A 20,346-nucleotide genomic window follows, 5' to 3' on the forward strand; every position below is an offset into this window, starting at 1 on the left:
GTCAAAATTTTATTTCTGTAAAAAAAATTTCTCAAAGTTTTGTTTCTGTAGAAATTTTGTCAACATTTTATTTCTATAAAAAATGTTCTCTTTTTTTTAATAGGAAAATTTCTCAACATTTGATTTATATTAAAATTTATCCCAAAATTTTAATTCTCTAAATTTTATTTGTATAGAAATTGAAAAAAAACTTGTTCTACAAAAAAATTTTTCTATTTTTATTCTATAGAAAATTGTAGTACCTTTAAGTTGGAGAGGAATATTTTGCAATATCTACCAAAACTTCAAGAATTTTACCAATCTACCAAACAATAAAAAATTTACCAGTTTTGGTAGAAATTTTATTACTATAGAAAGTTGTCTCAAAATTATATTTCTATAGAAAATTTTCTCAAAATTTGTTCAATAGGAAATTTTCTCAACATTTTATTTATATAAACAATTTTTTAGCAAAATTTTATTTCTATAGAAAATGTTCTCTAAGTTTGATTTTTCTATAGAAAATTTTCTCTAATTTTTTTTCTATAGAAAATTGAAGTACCTTTTAGTTGCAGATGAATATTTTGCAAAATTTACCAAAACTTCAATTCATTTCTACCAATCTGCCAAACAATAAAAAATCTACCAGTTTTGGTAAAATTCTACCAACTGTGGCAACCGTATTTCCTTAGCAGTTTAAAATTTGATACAAAAGTACCTAATTCATCATCACTAAAAATAGGCAAAACATGCTTTGTAAAAATTGCGACCAAAAATATGCCAATACAATAAAAGCAGACATTTATTGTTCCTTAGAGAGAGGGGACTGAATAAATATAATGCCTATGATCATACAAACATCAAGTGAGAACAAACAGTACCAAATGGGTGTCTGTTGGATTAAGATGCTTTCCCTGTGTAAAATGTACCAATATAGTGCATTAGTACCAAACGTACCAATCCTATCTCATACACAATTTAATTAAGCAAGAAAATTGCGCCTACAACTATGCCAAGAAGATAAACACAGAAATTTTATATTCTTTGTTATGGGCTTGAATGAAAACAAACTAAAAGCTAAATAATTATACCTATATGGTCCTATGGATGTCAAGGTAGTTGACAATTACAAATAAACACCTTGCTTAAAAGCATGATTTACTATGACTTGTGGTATATTGTACTCGTAGATAGAAAAATAGGACCAACATTTTTATACACCCAGAGAAGCAATATGATCACCTCAAACATGTTTTAAGAGCAAAATGTTATTTTTGGGTGGTGACCATGTAACATGGTTTTCGCAACCATGTTATTTTCTCGGAAATCATGTATCTGATTTCGACAAGCAGGTTATATTTGACGAGAAAATAACATTTTATAGACAAACATGTTACATGGTCACCATACAAAAATAACATTTTGCTCTTGAAACATGTTTGAGGTGATCATATTCCTTCTCTGCGTGTACCCTCCACCATAGGATGGGGGTATATTAACTTTGTCATTCCGGTTGTAACACATCGAAATATTGCTCTACGACCCCATAAAGTATATATATTCTGGGTCGTGGTGAAACTCTGAGTCGATCTGAGCATGTCCCTCCGTCCGTCCGTCTGTTGAAATCACGCTAACTTCCGAACGAAACAAGCTATCGACTTGAAACTTGGCACAAGTAGTTGTTATTGATGTAGGATGGTATTGCAAATGAACCATATCGGTCCACTTTTACGTATAGCCCCCATATAAACGGACCCCCAAATTTGGCTTGCGGGGACTCTAAGAGAAGCAAATTTCATCCGATCCGGCAGAAATTTTGTACATGGAAAAATTGGTCCACATCGGTCCATAATTATTTATAGCACCCATATAAACCGATCCCCCGATTTGGCTTGCCGAGCCTTTACGAGAAGCAAATTTCATCCGATCCGGCTGAAATTTGGTACGTGGTGTTGGTATATGGTCTCTAATAACCATGAAAAAATTGGTTCACATCGGTCCATAATTCTATATAGCCCCCATATAAACCGATCCCCAGATTTGGCTTGCCGAGCCTCTAAGAGAAGAAAATTTTATCCGATCCGGCTGAAATTTGGTACGTGGTGTTGGTATATGGTCTCTAACAACCATGCAAAAATTGGTCCACATCGGTCCATAATTATATATAGCCCCCATATAAACCGATCCCCAGATTTGGCTTGCGGAGCCTCTAAGAGAAGCAAATTTCATCCGATCCGGTTGAAATTTGCTACATAGTGTTAGTATATGGTCTGCAACAACCACGCAAAAATTGGTCCACATCGGTCCATAATTATATATAGCCCCTATATAAACCGATCCCCAGATTTGACCTCCGGAGCCTCGTGGAAGAGCAAAATTTAACCGATTCGGTTGAAATTTGGTACGTGGTGTTAATATATGGCCTCAAACACCCATGCAAAAATTGGTCGAAATCGGTCCATAATTATATATAGCCCCTATATAAACCGATCCCCAGATTTGACCTCCGGAGCCCTTTGGCTCATCACGTACCAAATTTCAACCAATTCGGTTGAAATTTGGTACGTGATGTTAATATATGATATTTAGCAACCATGTCAAAAGTGGTCCATATCAGTCCATAATCATATATAGCCCCCATATAAACCGATCCCGAGATTTGGTTTTGGAGCCACTTGGAGGAGCAAATTTCATCCGAGCCAGTTGAAATTTGATACATTGTGCTAGTATATGGCCGTTAACAACCATGCCTAACTAGGTCCATATCGGTCTATAGTTATATATAGCCCTCAGATAAATAGATCCCCAATCACACAAAAATTGGTCCATATCAAGTTCATAATTGTATATAGCGCACATATAAGCGACCCCCATATTTCAATTCTGGCTCTCTGCAAAAATCCATATCGATTCGTAGTAACGCAATCCATGGTGGAGGGTACATAAGATTCGGCCTGGCCGAACTTACGGCCGTATATACTTGTTTCAATTAAATACAAAATTTAAATTAAAATTGTAATTGATTCAAGTAATTATTTAATTAAAACACAAAATCAATCACAAAAATGAATTGTAGCAATTTTTTTTTGAATTGACTTGAGTGTGATTGAAGAATTTTCAACTAATTGAATCTATTGATTTTGTGATTGAAGGCAAAAAATTTCCATATTCACAAATATTTTGCAATCACTGTACTTCTGCCCATATCCACTGTTTTGTTTATTTTTCTTTATGTACAATTTGAAAACATAGAACTCTCTACAGTTTTCAAAATCTGTCAAAGCCAATAGCAATAAAAACAAATGAAAACTACACAAATTCTGACACACTCATTTATATGAAAATGAGCAAATATTAAAAGAAAATAAAACTCAAAATAAAATTGAAGCAACGGAACAAAAAAAATCCCATTAAGAGAGCGAAACAGATCTTGATAATTTATTTTGTTAAGAAGTGACGATACATGGGAGGTAATTATTCAGTCTATAAGTATTTGCTTATTTCAAATATATCGCATTTAAACCCCCTCAGAGGAGATAACAACGAAGAAGAAGTAAAAACAAAATCATAGCCCATGACATTTGTTTTATAGAAATTTGACAATAAGAAAAAAAAACAAAGTTTTGAAAATTTTATAATACAAAAGGCCAAAAGACAAAAATCAAATTCGGTAGATTTGTTGGCATAGCATTCTAGAATAGAGGTTCCATGAGACCATCTTAAATAATTGAAATGGCAATATTGGTAAGTTCATCTAGCTAATTATATTAACATTAAATTTAGAGAAAAAATATCTTAAGTTTAACACATTTTGAGTGGGTTTACCAAATTACAATTTTGGCAGTTTGTGGTTGCGACGCAATTTCTTCTTGTCGTACAAAAAAAAATCATAATAAATAAATAAATCTGAATTGGCTATAAATTGTTGTAGACCTTGAAAATTTCATAGTCAATCCCCCGATGATATTTTATTGAATTTCTCTAATGCCGTTAAAGGTAGCAAATATTTCTCTTATAAAATTTGGGTTTATTTCAGCTTGAGGAAAATATTTTACAAGAAAGTGGAATTTCGTTTGTCAATGATTTCGGTCGTCATGGTCGTCCGTCTGTCTGGTTTGTGTATGAAAACTTTCACAAAACCGCGCGATCGAGTTTATTCATTATCACAATGGACTGAATAGTCTAAGTGAGCCTGAAACTAAATCAGGTCCGGTTTACGGCGTCTTCCTTATCTACACAGATACAGTGAAACCTCTAGGAAGTGGACACAGTCGCCTAATTTTGCCCACATTTGGGTAGTGTCCAGTTATGAGAGGTTAATTTTAATATGTTAAAACAGCAAACGTCCCCAGACAACTGTCCACTGTTAGGATGTGTCCGGTTTTTAAAGTGTCCACGATTGAGAGGCTTCACTGTATATGTAAATGCGAATTATAGTTGTTTTTTTTTGTATGTTCCGGTTAAGCTCAGAACGGCTCGATTTACTTAAAGTTTTAAGAGCACGTAAAAAGGGCGCTCATGTGGTGTAAAAGGGGTATTTTATTTTTATACCCTCCACCATAGGATGGGGGTATATTAACTTTGTCATTCCGTTTGTAACACATCGAAATATTGCTCTAAGACCCCATAAAGTATATATATTCTGGGTCGTGGTGAAATTCTGAGTCGATCTGAGCATGTCCGTCCGGCCGTCCGGCCGTCCGTCCGTCTGTTGAAATCACGTAACTTCCGAACGAAACAAGCTATCGACTTGAAACTTGGCACACGTAGTTGTTATTGATGTAGGTCGGATGGTATTGCAAATGGCCATCAGTCCACTTTTACGTGTAGCCCCCATATAAACGGACACCCAAATTTAGCTTGCGGATCCTCTAAGAGAAACAAATTTCATCTAATCGGGCTGAAATTTGGTACATGGTGTTAGTATATGATCTCTAACAATCATGCACAAATTGGTCCACATCGGTCCATAATTGTATATAGCCCCCATATAAACCGATCCCCCGATTTGGCTTGCGGAGCCTCTAAGAGAGATAAATTTCATCCGATCCTGTTAAAATTTTGTACATGCACGCAGAGAAGGAATATGATCACCTCAAGCATGTTTCAAGAGCAAAATGTTATATTTCTATGGTAACCATGTAACATGTTTGTCACTAAAATGTTATTTTCTCGTCAAATATAACCTGCTTGCCGAAGTCAGATACATGATTTCCGAGAAAATAACATGGTTGCGAAAACCATGTTACATGGTCACCACCCAAAAATAACATTTTGCTCTTAAAACATGTTTGAGGTGATCATATTCCTTCTCTGGGTGTGGTGTCAGCATATTATCTCTAACAACCATGCAAAAATTGGTCCACATCGGTCCATAATTATATATAGTCCCAATATAAACCGATCACCAGATTTGACCTGCGGAGCCTCTTGGAAAACCAAAAATCATCTGATTCAGTTGAAATTTGGTACATGGTGTTAATATATGGCCTCAAATACCCATGCAAACATTGATCGAAATCGGTCCATAATTACATATAGCCCCCATATAAACCGATTCCCAGAGTTGACCTCCGGAGCCTCTTTGCGGAGCAAACTTCGTCCGATTCAGTTGAAATTTGGTACGTGGTGTTAATATATGGTCTCAAATACCCATGCAAAAATTGGTCGAAATCGGTCCATAATTACATATAGCCCCCATATAAACCGATTCTCAGAGTTGACCTCCGGAACCTCTTTGCGGAGCAAACTTCGTCCGATTCGGTTGAAATTTGATACGTGGTGTTAGTATAGGGTCTTTAACAACCATGCAAAAATTGGTTCATATCGGTCCATAATTATATATAGACCCCATATAAACCTATCCCCAGAGTTGACCTCCGGAGCCTCTTTGCGGAGCAAACTTCGTCCGATTCAGTTGAAATTTGGTACGTGGTGTTAATATGTGGCCTCAAATACCCATGCAAAAATTGGTCGAAATCGGTCCATAATTACATATAGCCCCCATATAAACCGATCCCCAGATTTGACCTCCGGAGCCCTTTGGCTCATCACGTACCAAATTTCAACCAATTCGGTTGAAATTTGGTACGTGATGTTAATATATGATATTTAGCAACCATGTCAAAAGTGGTCCATATCAGTCCATAATCATATATAGCCCCCATATAAACCGATCCCGAGATTTGGTTTTGGAGCCACTTGGAGGAGCAAATTTCATTCGAGCCAGTTGAAATTTGGTACATTGTGCTAGTATATGGCCGTTAACAACCATGCCTAACTAGGTCCATATCGGTCTATAGTTATATATAGCCCTCAGATAAATAGATCCCCAATCACACAAAAATTGGTCCATATCAAGTTCATAATTGTATATAGCGCACATATAAGCGACCCCCATATTTCAATTCTGGCTCTCTGCAAAAATCCATATCGATTCGTAGTAACGCAATCCATGGTGGAGGGTACATAAGATTCGGCCTGGCCGAACTTACGGCCGTATATACTTGTTTCAATTAAATACAAAATTTAAATTAAAATTGTAATTGATTCAAGTAATTATTTAATTAAAACACAAAATCAATCACAAAAATGAATTGTAGCAATTTTTTTTTTTGAATTGACTTTTGAGTGTGAATGAAGAATTTTCAACTAATTGAATCTATTGATTTTGTGATTGAAGGCAAAAAATTTCCATATTCACAAATATTTTGCAATCACTGTACTTCTGCCCATATCCACTGTTTTGTTTATTTTTCTTTATGTACAATTTGAAAACATAGAACTCTCTACAGTTTTCAAAATCTGTCAAAGCCAATAGCAATAAAAACAAATGAAAACTACACAAATTCTGACACACTCATTTATATGAAAATGAGCAAATATTAAAAGAAAATAAAACTCAAAATAAAATTGAAGAAACGGAACAAAAAAAAAATCCCATTAAGAGAGCGAAACAGATCTTGATAATTTATTTTGTTAAGAAGTGACGATACATGGGAGGTAATTATTCAGTCTATAAGTATTTGCTTATTTCAAATATATCGCATTTAAACCCCCTCAGAGGAGATAACAACGAAGAAGAAGGAAAAACAAAATCATAGCCCATGACATTTGTTTTATAGAAATTTGACAATAAGAAAAAAAAAACAAAGTTTTGAAAATTTTATAATACAATAGGCCAAAAGACAAAAATCAAATTCGGTAGATCTGTTGGCATAGCATTCTCGGATTGAGGTTCCATGAGACCATCTTAAATAATTGAAATGGCAATATTGGTAAGTTCATCTAGCTAATTATATTAACATTAAATTGTATCCATAAATTTAGAAAAAAAAAACTTAAGTTTAACACATTTTGAGTGGGTTTACCAAATTGCAATTTTGGCAGTTTGTGGTTGCGACGCAATTTCTTCTTGTCGTACAAAAAAAAAAATCATAATAAATAAATAAATCTGAATTGGCTATAAATTTTTGTAGACCTTGAAAATTTCATAGTCAATCCCCCGATGATATTTTATTGAATTTCTCTAATGCCATTAAAGGTAGCAAATATTTCTCTTATAAAATTTGGGTTTATTTCAGCTTGAGGAAAATACTTTACAAGAAAGTGGAATTTCGTTTGTCAATGATTTCGGTCGTCATGGTCGTCCGTCTGCCTGGTTTGTGTATGAAAACTTCCACAAAACCGCGCGATCGAGTTTATTCATTATCACAATGGACTGAATAGTCTAAGAGAGCCTGAAATTAAATCAGGTCCGGTTTACGGCGCCTTCCTTATCTACACAGATACAGTGAAACCTCTAGGAAGTGGACACAGTCGCCTAATTTTGCCCACATTTGGGTAGTGTCCAGTTATGAGAGGTTAATTTTGATATGTTACAGCAGAAAACGTCCCCAGACAACTGTCCACTGTTAGGATGTGTCCGGTTTTTAAAGTGTCCACGATTGAGAGGCTTCACTGTATATGTAAATGCGAATTATAGTTGTTTTTTTTTGTACGGCTCGATTTACTTAAAGTTTTAAGAGCACGTAAAAAGGGCGCTCATGTGGTGTAAAAGGGGTATTTTATTTTTATACCCTCCACCATAGGATGGGGGTACATTAACTTTGTCATTCCGTTTGTAACACATCGAAATATTGCTCTAAGACCCCATAAAGTATATATATTCTGGGTCGTGGTGAAATTCTGAGTCGATCTGAGCATGTCCGTTCGTCCGTCCGTATGTCTTTTGAAATCACGCTAACTTCCGAACGAAACAAGCTATCGACTTGAAACTTGGTACAAGTAGTTGTTATTGATGTAGGTCGGATGGTATTGCAAATGGGCCATATCAGTCCACTTTTACGTATAGCCCCCATATAAACGGACACCCAAATTTAGCTTGCGGATCCTCTAAGAGAAACAAATTTCATCTAATCGGGCTGAAATTTGGTACATTGTGTTGGTATATGGTCTCTAACAACCGTGCAAAAATTGGGCCATATCGGTCCACTTTTACGTATAGCCCCCATATAAAGGGACCCTCAGATTTGGCTTGCGGATCCTCTAAGAGAAACAAATTTCATCTAATCGGGCTGAAATTTGGTACATGGTGTTAGTACATGATCTCTAACAATCATGCACAAATTGGTCCACATCGGTCCATAATTGTATATAGCCCCCATATAAACCGATCCCCCGATTTGGCTTGCGGAGCCTCTAAGAGAGATAAATTTCATCCGATCCTGTTAAAATTTTGTACATGGTGTCAGCATATGATCTCTAACAACCATGCAAAAAATGGTCCGCATCGGTCCATAATTATATATAGGCCACATATAAACCGATTCATCCGATCCGGCTGAAATTTGGTACATGGTGTCAGCATATGATCTCTAACAACCATGCAAAAATTGGTCCACATTGATTCCCCCACACATTGATTCCCCCCATATAAACCGATCCCCCGATTTGGCTTGCGGAGCCTCTAAGAGATGCAAATTTAATCCAATCCGGCTGAAATTTGGTACATGGTGTTAGTATATGGTCTCTAATGACCATGCAAAAATTGGTCCACATCGGTCCATTATCATATATAGTCCCAATATAAACCGATTCCCAGAGTTGACCTCCGGGGCCTGTTTGCGGAGCAAACTTCGTCCGATTCAGTTGAAATTTGGTACGTGGTGCTAATATATGGCCTCAAATAACCATGCAAAAATTGGTCGAAATCGGTCCATAATTACATATAGCCCCCATATAAACCGATTCCCAGAGTTGACCTCCGGGGCCTCTTTGCGGAGCAAACTTCGTCCGATTCTGTTGAAATTTGATACGTGGTGTTAGTATATGGTCTCTAACAATCATGCACAAATTGGTCCACATCGGTCCATAATTATATATAGACCCCATATAAACCTATCCCCAGATTTGAACTCCGGAGCCTGTTTGAAGAGCAAATTTAATTAGATCCGGTTGAAATATGGTACGTGGTGTTAGTGTATGGTATCTAACAACCATGCAAAAATTGGTCCATATCGGTCCACAATTATGTATAGGCCCCATTTAAATCGATTCCCAGAATCATCCGATTCGGTTGAAATTTGGTACATTGCGCTAATATAAGACCGTTAACAGCCACCCAAAAATGGGTCCATATCGGTCTATAGTTATATATAGCCAATGGCCAGTCACTCAAAAATTGGTCCATATCGCCAAAAATAATCTACCAAAATTTTATTTCTATAGAAAATTTTGTCAATATTTTATTACTATAGAAAGTTTTGTCAAAATTATATTTCTGTAGAAAATTTTGTTACAATTTTATTTCTGTTGAAAGTTTTGTCAAAATTTTATTTCTATAGAAAATTTTGTCAAAATTTTATCAAAATTTTATTTCTATAGATAATTTTGTCAACATTTTATTTCTATAGAAAATTTTGTCAAAATGTTATTTCTATAGAAAATTTTGTCAAAATTTTATTTCTATAGAAAATTTTGTCAAAATGTTATTTCTATAGAAAATTTTGTGAAAATTTTATTTCTATAGAAAATTTTGTCAAAATTTTATTTCTATAGAAAATTTTGTCAAAATTTTATTTCTATAGAACATTTTGTTAAAATTGTATTTCTATAGAAAATTTAGTCAAAATTTTATTTTTATGTCAACATTTTATTTCTATAGAAAATTTTGTCGAACTGAATTATATACGTTTTTAATCTGTCTTGTTTTATTTTGTTTAATATATACCCCGTATGGACTAACTTACAATTTAGAAGACGGTGTTAAGAAGTTTTAAGATACCTTGCCATCGGCAAGTGTTACCGCAACCCAAGTAATTCGATTGTGGATGACAGTCTTTAGTAGAAGTTTCTACGCAATCCATAGTGGAGGGTACATAAGATTCGGCCTGGCCGAACTTACGGCCGTATATACTTGTTTTGGTTATTTTCTTTTATTTTCATATTGGGAACTTTTCTATAGTTTTTTTACAATCTCACACACACAAAAAATTTTTTTTTCTGATTCAATCACGAAATTAATTGATCCAATTAATTTTTAATTGAAATGTCTTCAATCACAGAAATGATAGTATCAATAAAAAAAATAATTGAAGGTCAATTAAAAAGTTAATTGATCCAATTAAAAATTTAATTGATACTATTATTTTTGTGATTGATTTTTGTTTCAATTAAAAAAATTTGTTGAATCAATTAAACTTTTAATTGAATATTTTTTAAAACTCAATTAAAATTTTAATTGGAAAAATTTACGTGACATTTTTTTTGTGTGCAGGATTGTACAGTATCAATTAAAAAAAATAATTGATACAATTAATTTGTGTGATTGATTTTTGTTTCAATTAAAAAATTTGTTGAATCAATTAAATTTTTAATTAAATATTTTTTAAACCTCAATTAAGACTTTAATTGGAAAACTTTTGTGAAATTTATTTCTGTGTAGTCTTAGAATTTCTCCTTTATATCAGTCGGAAGTCATCATCATCATCATAGTATGATGGTGTCTATAAAAATAATTAAAATTTAGTATCACTTTAACAATGAATTATTTCTGTGTACATATCGTACTCTCTATATATGTCTCTCCAGAATTAAGTATGATGTTGAAATCGTATAGTATATGGACATAATATTTACTATATCATATTTATAATATGTATGGATAACATTGTTTGCATGTGGTCTTTCGAACTACGAAAATTATATTATTTGCAAATTCCTTTGATTATAAATGAAAAAAAAAAAACTCAATTATATTTGCTTTCATTTTGAAGTATGGATTTCAATTAAATTGTTTTTTTTTTGTATAAGAAATTTCAGGGACTATTACCAGATAAAAATGTATGTAATGTACTTCAGTATAGCATATTTATGACGAATAACATAACGTAAATTATATAAGTATAGTTTCAGGATGTGTTTATATTTTGAATAACATAAAGCTATAATACTTTTCCATATGAAATGTTACTACTACTACATGGATAAATATATGTATGTATGTTGTGTATGTTTACAGTTCATTATATTTGGTCAAAAATGATTGCATATCTTCCATGCATAGAGTGTAGCTGTGAGGCAATATGAATATGATAATCAATTATTTTAATGCATATTTGCATGGGTTTTGGCCTTGTGGTATTTGGTTTTTATGTTGAATAATTTTAATAAAAACTCTGAAACTTTTATTGCTGAATAAATTTTTGTAAATTGAAAAACGAAAAAAATTAAGAAACAAGCGAGCAAGAATGTGTCGAGTGATTAAATAAATATTCTTAATAAAGAGTCCATTTAATAACAACAAAATGATTTTATTCAAAGTGCAATAATATTTCTATTAGCTGGCTAGGTTTAACTTTGCTTTGCTAGGACCCTGTTGCCGAAAATCGTTCGAAAATCAATTCGGATGAAAATATTTGAAATCATTTGGTTTATAGAAAAGTTTATTAATTCATAAAAATATCTAAATTTATATACAAATTGGGCTTGGCTTTCTCTATCTTTTTGTACAGCCTATTAGTATGCCTTGGTATTGATAACTATTTATACCTTGTGTCAGTGTTGCCAGGTTCCCCCCAAATCTTAAGAAAAAAACCTAAATTGGTCTAAGCTTTTTTCAAAAACCCCCAAAAATTTTCAGAATATAAAAGTACAAAAAGTGTTCCCAAAATTACGTGAAAAAAATCCTGTAGTGACACACTTTAAAAATTAAATTTAACACAAATATATATATCCTGAAAGAAGAGTTCTTTCCTGAGAAACGAAATTTTAGAAAAACTAAGTTTTCTTTTGATGCTAAATTTTTTTTTCGTTTGAAGTAAATAAAAAATAAAATTTTCTATTTAAGAAAATACTTTAAAACAAAAGAGATTTTCGTTTGTTTAAAATTTCATCCCTGAGGAAATTATTTTTTCTATGGATGTAATAATACAATATGTATATCAACTTAAAAAGCGGGCTTACTCTTAAAAAGCTTTCAGCTGCTAAGTTAAAATACGATTGTTTTTAATTTTGTCAAATATTAAAAATGCCCTTTCAACAGAAGAGTTTAAAAAAGATAACGAAAATAATGCTATTGGATACTTGTTTGTATTTAGGATCTTCTTGTTGACTTTCCGCATCTTTTTTCTCATAACTCATGCTAGAATTGTTCAGAATTTGCTTGAGAATTGCTCCACTTTATAAGGTCTGAAATAATTTTTTACCCCCAAAAATCCCCCCAAATAAATTTTACCCCTAAAAATCCCCCTAAACGTGAAAAAATCCCCTAAATTGGGCGAAAACCCCCTAACCTGGCAACAGTGCCTTGTGTCACACTGTGGAACAGGATATTATAAGTTGTACATACACAAAAAAAATGTTTCTGATTCAATCTCCAAATTAATTGATCGAATTAATTTTTTAATTGAAATGTCTTCTATCACCAAAATCAAAATAGTATCAATCACAGTTTTAATTAGGCATAGAAAAAATTCTTGATTAAAAAAATAATTGATTTCATTAGCAAATTTAAATTAATTTTTTAATTGATTCAATTAAAACTTTAATTGATGTTGATTGCAAAACTCAATTAATTTTTTAATTAAAAAAGGTAAATATTTTCAATTACTTTCTGAACTGACTTAGAGTTTTTATTTCGAATAACAATTGATTGTTTGAAATACATTTTTAATTATAAAATAAAAAAATGTTCATCATCATCAGCTACTAAACACATATATGTTTATAGGCTATTTCTAAATTAATATATGTTTAGATCTAAGCATGTTATATTTACAAACATTTTATGTCCCAAACATAATATGTTCTAACATATTAAGATATATGTCCCAAACATGTTATGCTAGTTTATGAACATTATATGCTTGCACTTAAAAATATTGTGTTAAAAAATTTGAGTTCCAAACATATAATTTTTACACCCAAACATATGGAAAACAGTCTTTTTCGTCACTTTAGAAGATGGGAAATCGGCTTGCGTCATACCAAATGTTGCATTAACGGCGCTGGGTCCATACATCTTTGTAATTTGTATACCCTCCACCATAGGAAGCAAATTTCATCCAATCCGGTTGAAATTTGGAACATGGTGTTAGTATATGATCTTTAACAACCGTGCCAGAATTGGTCCATATCGGGCCATAATTATATATAGCCCCCATATAAAACGTTCTCCAGATTTGACCTCCGGAGCCTCTTGCAGGAGCAAAATTCATCCGATCCGGTTCAAATTTGGATCGTGGTGTTAGGTTAGGTTAGGTTAAAGTGGCAGCCCGATTAAGATTCAGGCTCACTTAGACTATTCAGTCCATTGTGATACCACATTAACTAAAAGTACCTATTACATATGGGCACTTCTAGTTTTAACCGCTGAACCTTCTTGATTATTTTTCTTTGTTGAACCAACCAGATTGTTCCAAAAACATTAGCAGACTGCTTAAGTTAACGTTTTCCAGATCCGCCAGTAATCTGAAGCTATATGCTCCTAAAAGTTGCTTGCGCTTTACACAAAATGCAGGACACTCACACAAGAGGTGTTTAATTGATTCTTTTTCCTCCGCATCATGACAGCTCATACAATAGCCATTATACTTCGCGCCAATAGTTTTTGCAAAATCGCCTATCAGGCAGCGACCCGTTATAGCAGATATCAGGAGTGATATCTGACGTCTCGAGAACATTAGCATATCTAGTGTGCGGTTTAAGTTGAAATGGGGCCATATTTGCTTGGTGTCGTTACAACCCTTGCAATTCTCCCATCGAACATTTGCCATCCTAACAGCCTTCTCACGCAGCATGAGCTTGCAGGTAGCTAGGGCATACCAACAAATTCCAGTTCCCCTGGAATATGTAAGGTAGTCCCTAGCCTTGCCAACTCATCCGCTTCGCAGTTCCCCGGTATGTTCCTATGGCCAGGCACCCATATTAGGTGAATATTGTACTGCTCAGCCATCTCATTGAGAGATTTGCGGCAGTCGATGGCCGTTTTCGAGTTGAGGAACACAGAGTCCAAGGATTTTATTGCAGGTTGACTGTCTGAGTATATATTAATGCCAATATTTGTTGGAACATTACTTCTCAGCCAATTCGCCACCTCTCTTATTGCTAATATTTCAGCCTGAAAAACACTACAGTGATTAGGTAATCTTTTCGCTATTCGAATTTCCAGATCTTTAGAATATACTCCGAACCCCACTTGTCCATTCAATTTGGAGCCATCAGTATAGAAATCTATATATCTTTTATTCCCCGGGGTCTGTGTACACCACGCCTCACTGTTGGGAATTAGAGTTTCAAACTTTTTGTCGAAAAGTGGTTTTGCCAGGGTATAATCCACTACGTTAGGCACATCTGGCATTATTTTGAGGACCGAACTATGACCGTACATTTTTTCCGACCACAGCGATAGCTCGCGCAACCGCACAGCCGTTGTTGCAGCTGACTGTTTGGCCAAAATGTCTAAAGGCAATAGATGTAGCATGACATTAAGGGAGTCTGTTCCTGTCTTACTAAATGCGCCTGAGATACATAAGCTCGCCATACGCTGAACTTTATCTAAACAAGTCGGTTTCTGAAGTGCCGGCCACCAGACTACAACACCATATAGCATTATAGGTCTAACTACTGCAGTGTATAGCCAATGCACAATTTTTGGTTTTAGTCCCCACTTTTTCCCTATTGCCTTTTTGCACGAGTACAAAACTACCGTGGCTTTTCTCGCCCTCTCTTCAATATTAAGCCTAAAATTCAGCTTCCTGTCCAAAATAACGCCAAGGTATTTTGCACACTCACCAAAGGGAATTTCAGTACCCCCTAAGGAAATGGGCCTAACCGTGGGAGTTTTACGATCTTTGCAGTACATGACTAGTTCTGTCTTTGCTGGATTTACACCAAGACCATTATCTTTCGCCCATTTCTAAGTCATCCGGAGAGCTCTCTGTATAATATCTCTGATTGTGGATGGGAATTTTCCCCTGACTGCTAGCGCCACATCATCTGCGTATGCCACCACTTTTATCCTTTCTTTTTCTAGGGAAACCAGAAGGTTGTTTATAGCAACATTCCAAAGAAGAGGTGATAGAACTCCTCCTTGGGGAGTGCCTCTGTTCACATACCTTTGTATGTTTGCTTGCCCTAGTGTGGCTGAAATACGTCTCTTTATTAGAAGTTCGTCTAACAGCCTAAGTATACCTGGATCAACATTCAGAGTTGTCAGTCCATTTAATATCGAGCTCGGATGGACATTATTGAACGCCCCTTCGATGTCTAGAAACGCCACGATTGTGTATTCTTTGACAGATAGTGAGCTTTCAATAAAGCTGACTAGTTCATGCAATGCGGTCTCAGTAGACCTGCCCTTCGAGTATGCATGCTGTCGTTTCGAGAGCAAACTTGAATCCACGCTATTTCTAAGATACATGTCTATCATCCTCTCCAGGGTCTTAAGTAGGAATGAGGATAAGCTGATTGGTCGGAAATCCTTCGCACTCGAGTGAGAGGCTTTTCCTGCTTTAGGTATGAAGACGACTTTTGTTTCCCTCCACTTTTCTGGAATATATGCTAAGTTTACACATCGTTTATATATCACCGTCAACCAGGGGATAACTCTTTCAGCCACTGCCTGTAACTCCGCCGGAGTAATTCCTTCAGGTCCGGGGGATTTGAATGGTCCAAAGCTATTTAAAGCCCATTTTATTCTAGATTCCGACACAATTTCCTCGATAGGAAATGATCGCTGAGCCTCTGTTACACCGCCGGAACATGGTTCAACCGTCTGATTTCCAGGGAAGTGTGTGTCCAAAAGTACCTCCAACGTCTCCTCACTGGACGTTGTCCAATTTCCCTCCGATGTTTTAATGAAACCTGGAGCGGTGTTAGTGGATGCTAGTACCTTCCGTAGTCTGGAAGCCTCTGACGTATTCTCAATACTGCTACAGTAATCATCCCAAGAGTTTTGTTGAGACCTTCTCAGTTCTCGTTTATATTCTCTCAGATTCATCTTGTAAGTGTCCCAATCCTCCGGAGCTCTTGTGGACTTTGCTTTGTTAAAGAGCTTCCTGCAGGATTTCCTCATATTACTTAACTTCCTCATATTACTTAACTCCGGCCGATTTTTTCCCCTTGGCTTTCCTCTAGGGCAAGCAACTTTCAGTGAAATGTTGAAGGCCTTAGTAATCCGCTCCACTGCGTGTTCGATATCTTGCACAGTGCTCATATTTGTCTCCGGCATTTCCGGTATCATCGAATTGAACGATTCCCTATACCTATTCCAATCAGCTTTCCTAACATTTGGCGGAAATATGGTCTTTGAAGTACGAACAGCCAATCTGAAACTGATGTAGCGATGATCTGAGAAGCTATGTTCCCTCAAAATTTGCCACTCAGATATCTTATCATTCAGTTCCGGAGAGGTCAACGTTACGTCCAAAACCTCTTGTCTGTTCCTGGTGACGAAGGTTGGTGCATCTCCCTTATTGCAAACTACCAGGTTAGTACGCAAAATAAACTCTATTAGCGTGTTAGTATAAGGCCGCTAACAACCATACCAAAATTGGTCCATATCGGTCTAAAGTTATATAAGCCGATCTCCAATCACACAAAAATTGGTCCATATCGGTTGCAACTCAAGCCAAAAATAATCTACCAAAATTTTATTTCTATAGAAAATTTTGTTAAAATTTTATTTCTATAGAAAATTTTGTTAAAATTTTATTTCTATAAATTTAATTAAGATTGGTTACTAAATAGGGCTATTATGATCAGAAATAAAGTTATAAGGGGTAAATCGGTTAATAAATGAGCCACTATGGTCAAAAATAAGCTTATAAGAGGCAAATTTTTCAAAATCGTGCGCTACATATGTATGGGAGCTATATCTAAATCTGAACCTAGTTGGATGATATTTTGCACATATAGTCAGTACTATAGAATTCGGCCAATTTTGAATAAGGTGGATAAATAAGGGACTTATGGCCAAATTTGGCAAAATCGGCTGATACATATATATGAGAGCTATATTTAAATCTGAACCGATTTCGATGAAATTTAGTACAATTGCATGGAGGTGAATCATATTACCTTCTGCCAAATTTGGAGAGAATCGGTTAGGAAAAAAGCGCAACATTACCAAATTTGTCGAAATCGGACGTTACATATATATGGGATCTATATCTAAATTTGATCCGATTTCTTTCAAATTCAATAGCGTTTGTCCTTGTGCCCAAAAAACACCCTGTACCAAATTTCATCAAAATCGGTTAATAATTGCGCTCCGGAATCCTGTGAATAACAAATACATGGACAGACGGACGGACGGACACCAAGCGCTAGATCGACTCAGGAGGTGATTCTGAGTCGATCGGTATATATTTTAGGGGGTCTAAAATCAATATTTCTGTTAGGCACATTTTTTGGCCGATCAAACTTATTATACCCTGACCACTACTATGTGGTTTAGGGTATAAATGGTTTGAATCAATTAAATTGTTAATCGATTTTTTTTTAATTTGATTAAAAATTTAACCGAAAAAAATGTGGGTAATATTTTTTCTATGTATGTCTTGAAGAAGTTAGAGCTCACAACAAATCGAATACTGGCCTATATGTTGGCATAGGGAGGGGTATATAGCCTGTGATTATTTCACAAATATTCTGTAAAAATTCAATTAAAAAGATTAAAACATGGAAAATTGAAATTCTAATGTCCGCAAAAAGATTAATAGATATGTTGTCCTTATCGGCCATTATTAAAAATCACAATACTCTACTTTTTTGTCCTTTGTTGTAGTATATCTTCACTACTGATTTCTTCAAGGAAATGTAATTATTATAAATATTATAAAAGAACAACGACAAAGGAATTTCTTTAAAAACTGTTTGTAGTTGACATTTTATTATCTTTGTTTTTTTCCACGAACTTCAAAGGCATTTAGTCTGGGAAAGAGCAGTATTACAAATACATCTAGGTGGCTTTATATAAAATGACAGAGCCCCAATAAAAGAGTACATCCTACCTTTTTAGGAGGTTTGTTTTTTTTATAGGAAAAGAAAAGCAGTAAATGAATGCAAATAACAAAAGTCCGTTTTAAATGAACTCACACAAAGTTGATATAAATTAAACGATGCTTGTCCTTTTGTTTTATTCAATATTCATTTGTTTTGGATGTTTTGCTTTATGCTATCGTTTGCTATTGTTAGCGGATGTAAAATTAATTAAATTTAGGGTTTATGTCTTCTTTTGTGGTAGAGGGGGATGCTTGTAGTTTTTTTCTGGTCCGGCTGTTAGGAATTAAGTAGCCTGTGTGTGTGTGTGACGGTATATATAGGTATATATACCGTCAGTATACATATACGTACATATGTATGTATTTACATATACTGACACATTTACTGACACATTTACTTCCATATTTGTTATATTACAAATAAATTGATGTTTAATTTTTATTTGAAATATTAAATGAGACCTTCGTGGGTCTCATGGTTCGTGGGTGTATGGTTCGTTACACAGAAAAAATATCACCAAAATATTTCCAATTAAAGAGTTGATTAAAGTTAAAAACAAAATCAAAAAATTAATTGACATTAATATTAAATCAAAATATAAAAAACAAGTAAGTAAAGCAGAAAGTCGGGCGGGGCCGACTATATCATACCCTAAACCACAAATGGTTATTAGTAAACATAGGCATTTGTGGGGTAACATTGATATAGGTCTGGAAGATAAACCGCAGTTGCATATTTAAGAAAATTAAGGGGTACATGTTTATGGGTGCTTTGTATCAATCTGACTATAGCCCATAGTCAGTGTTGCCAGGGAAAATGTTCGGTTTACCCTACAAGGAAAAAAAAATTCCCTACTTTCCCATACATACCCAAACTATTTTCCCTAGTATATTTTTCGTTAAATTTAAACAAATTTTACAAAACAAAAATGGTTCTAAGTACTTTATTATCTTAAAACATGAATATGCAACGTATATAACTAAGAATATAAATTTGTATTACCACCACGGTTGCCACAGTTGGTAGAATTCTACCCAAAATAGTAATTTTTATACCCTCCACCATAGGATGGGGGTATATTAACTTTGTCATTCCGTTTGTAACACATCGAAATATTGCTCTAAGACCCCATAAAGTATATATATTCTGGGTCGTGGTGAAATTCTGAGTCGATCTGAGCATGTCCGTCTGTCCGTCCGTCCGTCTGTTGAAATCACGCTAACTTCCGAACGAAACAAGCTATCGACTTTAAACTTGGCACAAGTAGTTGTTATTGATGTAGGTCGGATGGCATTGCAAATGGGCCATATCGGTCAACTTTTACGTATAGCCCCCATATAAACGGACCCCCAAATTTGGCTTGCGATTGCTCTAAGAGAAGCAAATTTCATCCGATCTGGCTGAAATTTGGTACATGGTGTTAGTATATGGTCTCTAACAACCATGCAAAAATTGGTCCATATCGGTCCACTTTTTCGTATAGCCCCCATATAAACGGACCCCCAAATTTGGCTTGCGATCGCTCTAAGAGAAGCAAATTTCATCCGATCCGGCCGAAATTTGGTACATGGTGTTAGTATATGGTCTCTAACAATCATGCAAAAATTGGTCCATATCGGTCCATAATTACATATAGCCCCCATATAAACCGATCCCCCGATTTGGGTTTTGGAGCCTCTAAGAGAAGCAAATTTCATCCGATTCGGCTGAAATTTGGTGGTATATGTTCTCTAATGACCATGCAAAAATTGGTCCACATCGGTCCATAATTATATATAGCCTCCATATAAACCGATCCCCCGATTTGGCTTGCGGAGCCTCTAAGAAACGAAAATTTCATCCGATCCGGCTGAAATTTGG

The 20,346-nt window shown here is 34.8% G+C and overlaps 1 protein-coding gene across 7 annotated transcripts in view; it reads left to right on the plus strand.

Moving 5' to 3' along the window:
• The window catches only part of bol (boule homolog, RNA binding protein), a 276,121-nt gene that overhangs the window by 151,345 nt on the left and 104,430 nt on the right, over positions 1–20,346 (plus strand). The window contains exon 1 of one of the 7 annotated variants that reach the window (XM_075307507.1): positions 7,147–7,256. The exons of the other annotated variants lie outside the window; for them this stretch is intronic. The gene's annotated coding sequence lies outside the window, so the exon portion shown is untranslated. Of the gene's footprint in view, positions 1–7,146; positions 7,257–20,346 lie in introns of those variants that run through there. 7 annotated transcript variants of the gene reach the window in all.

The sequence above is a fragment of the Haematobia irritans genome, chromosome 4 (genome assembly GCF_050003625.1).
Source record: "Haematobia irritans isolate KBUSLIRL chromosome 4, ASM5000362v1, whole genome shotgun sequence".
Lineage (NCBI taxonomy): Eukaryota > Metazoa > Arthropoda > Insecta > Diptera > Muscidae > Haematobia > Haematobia irritans.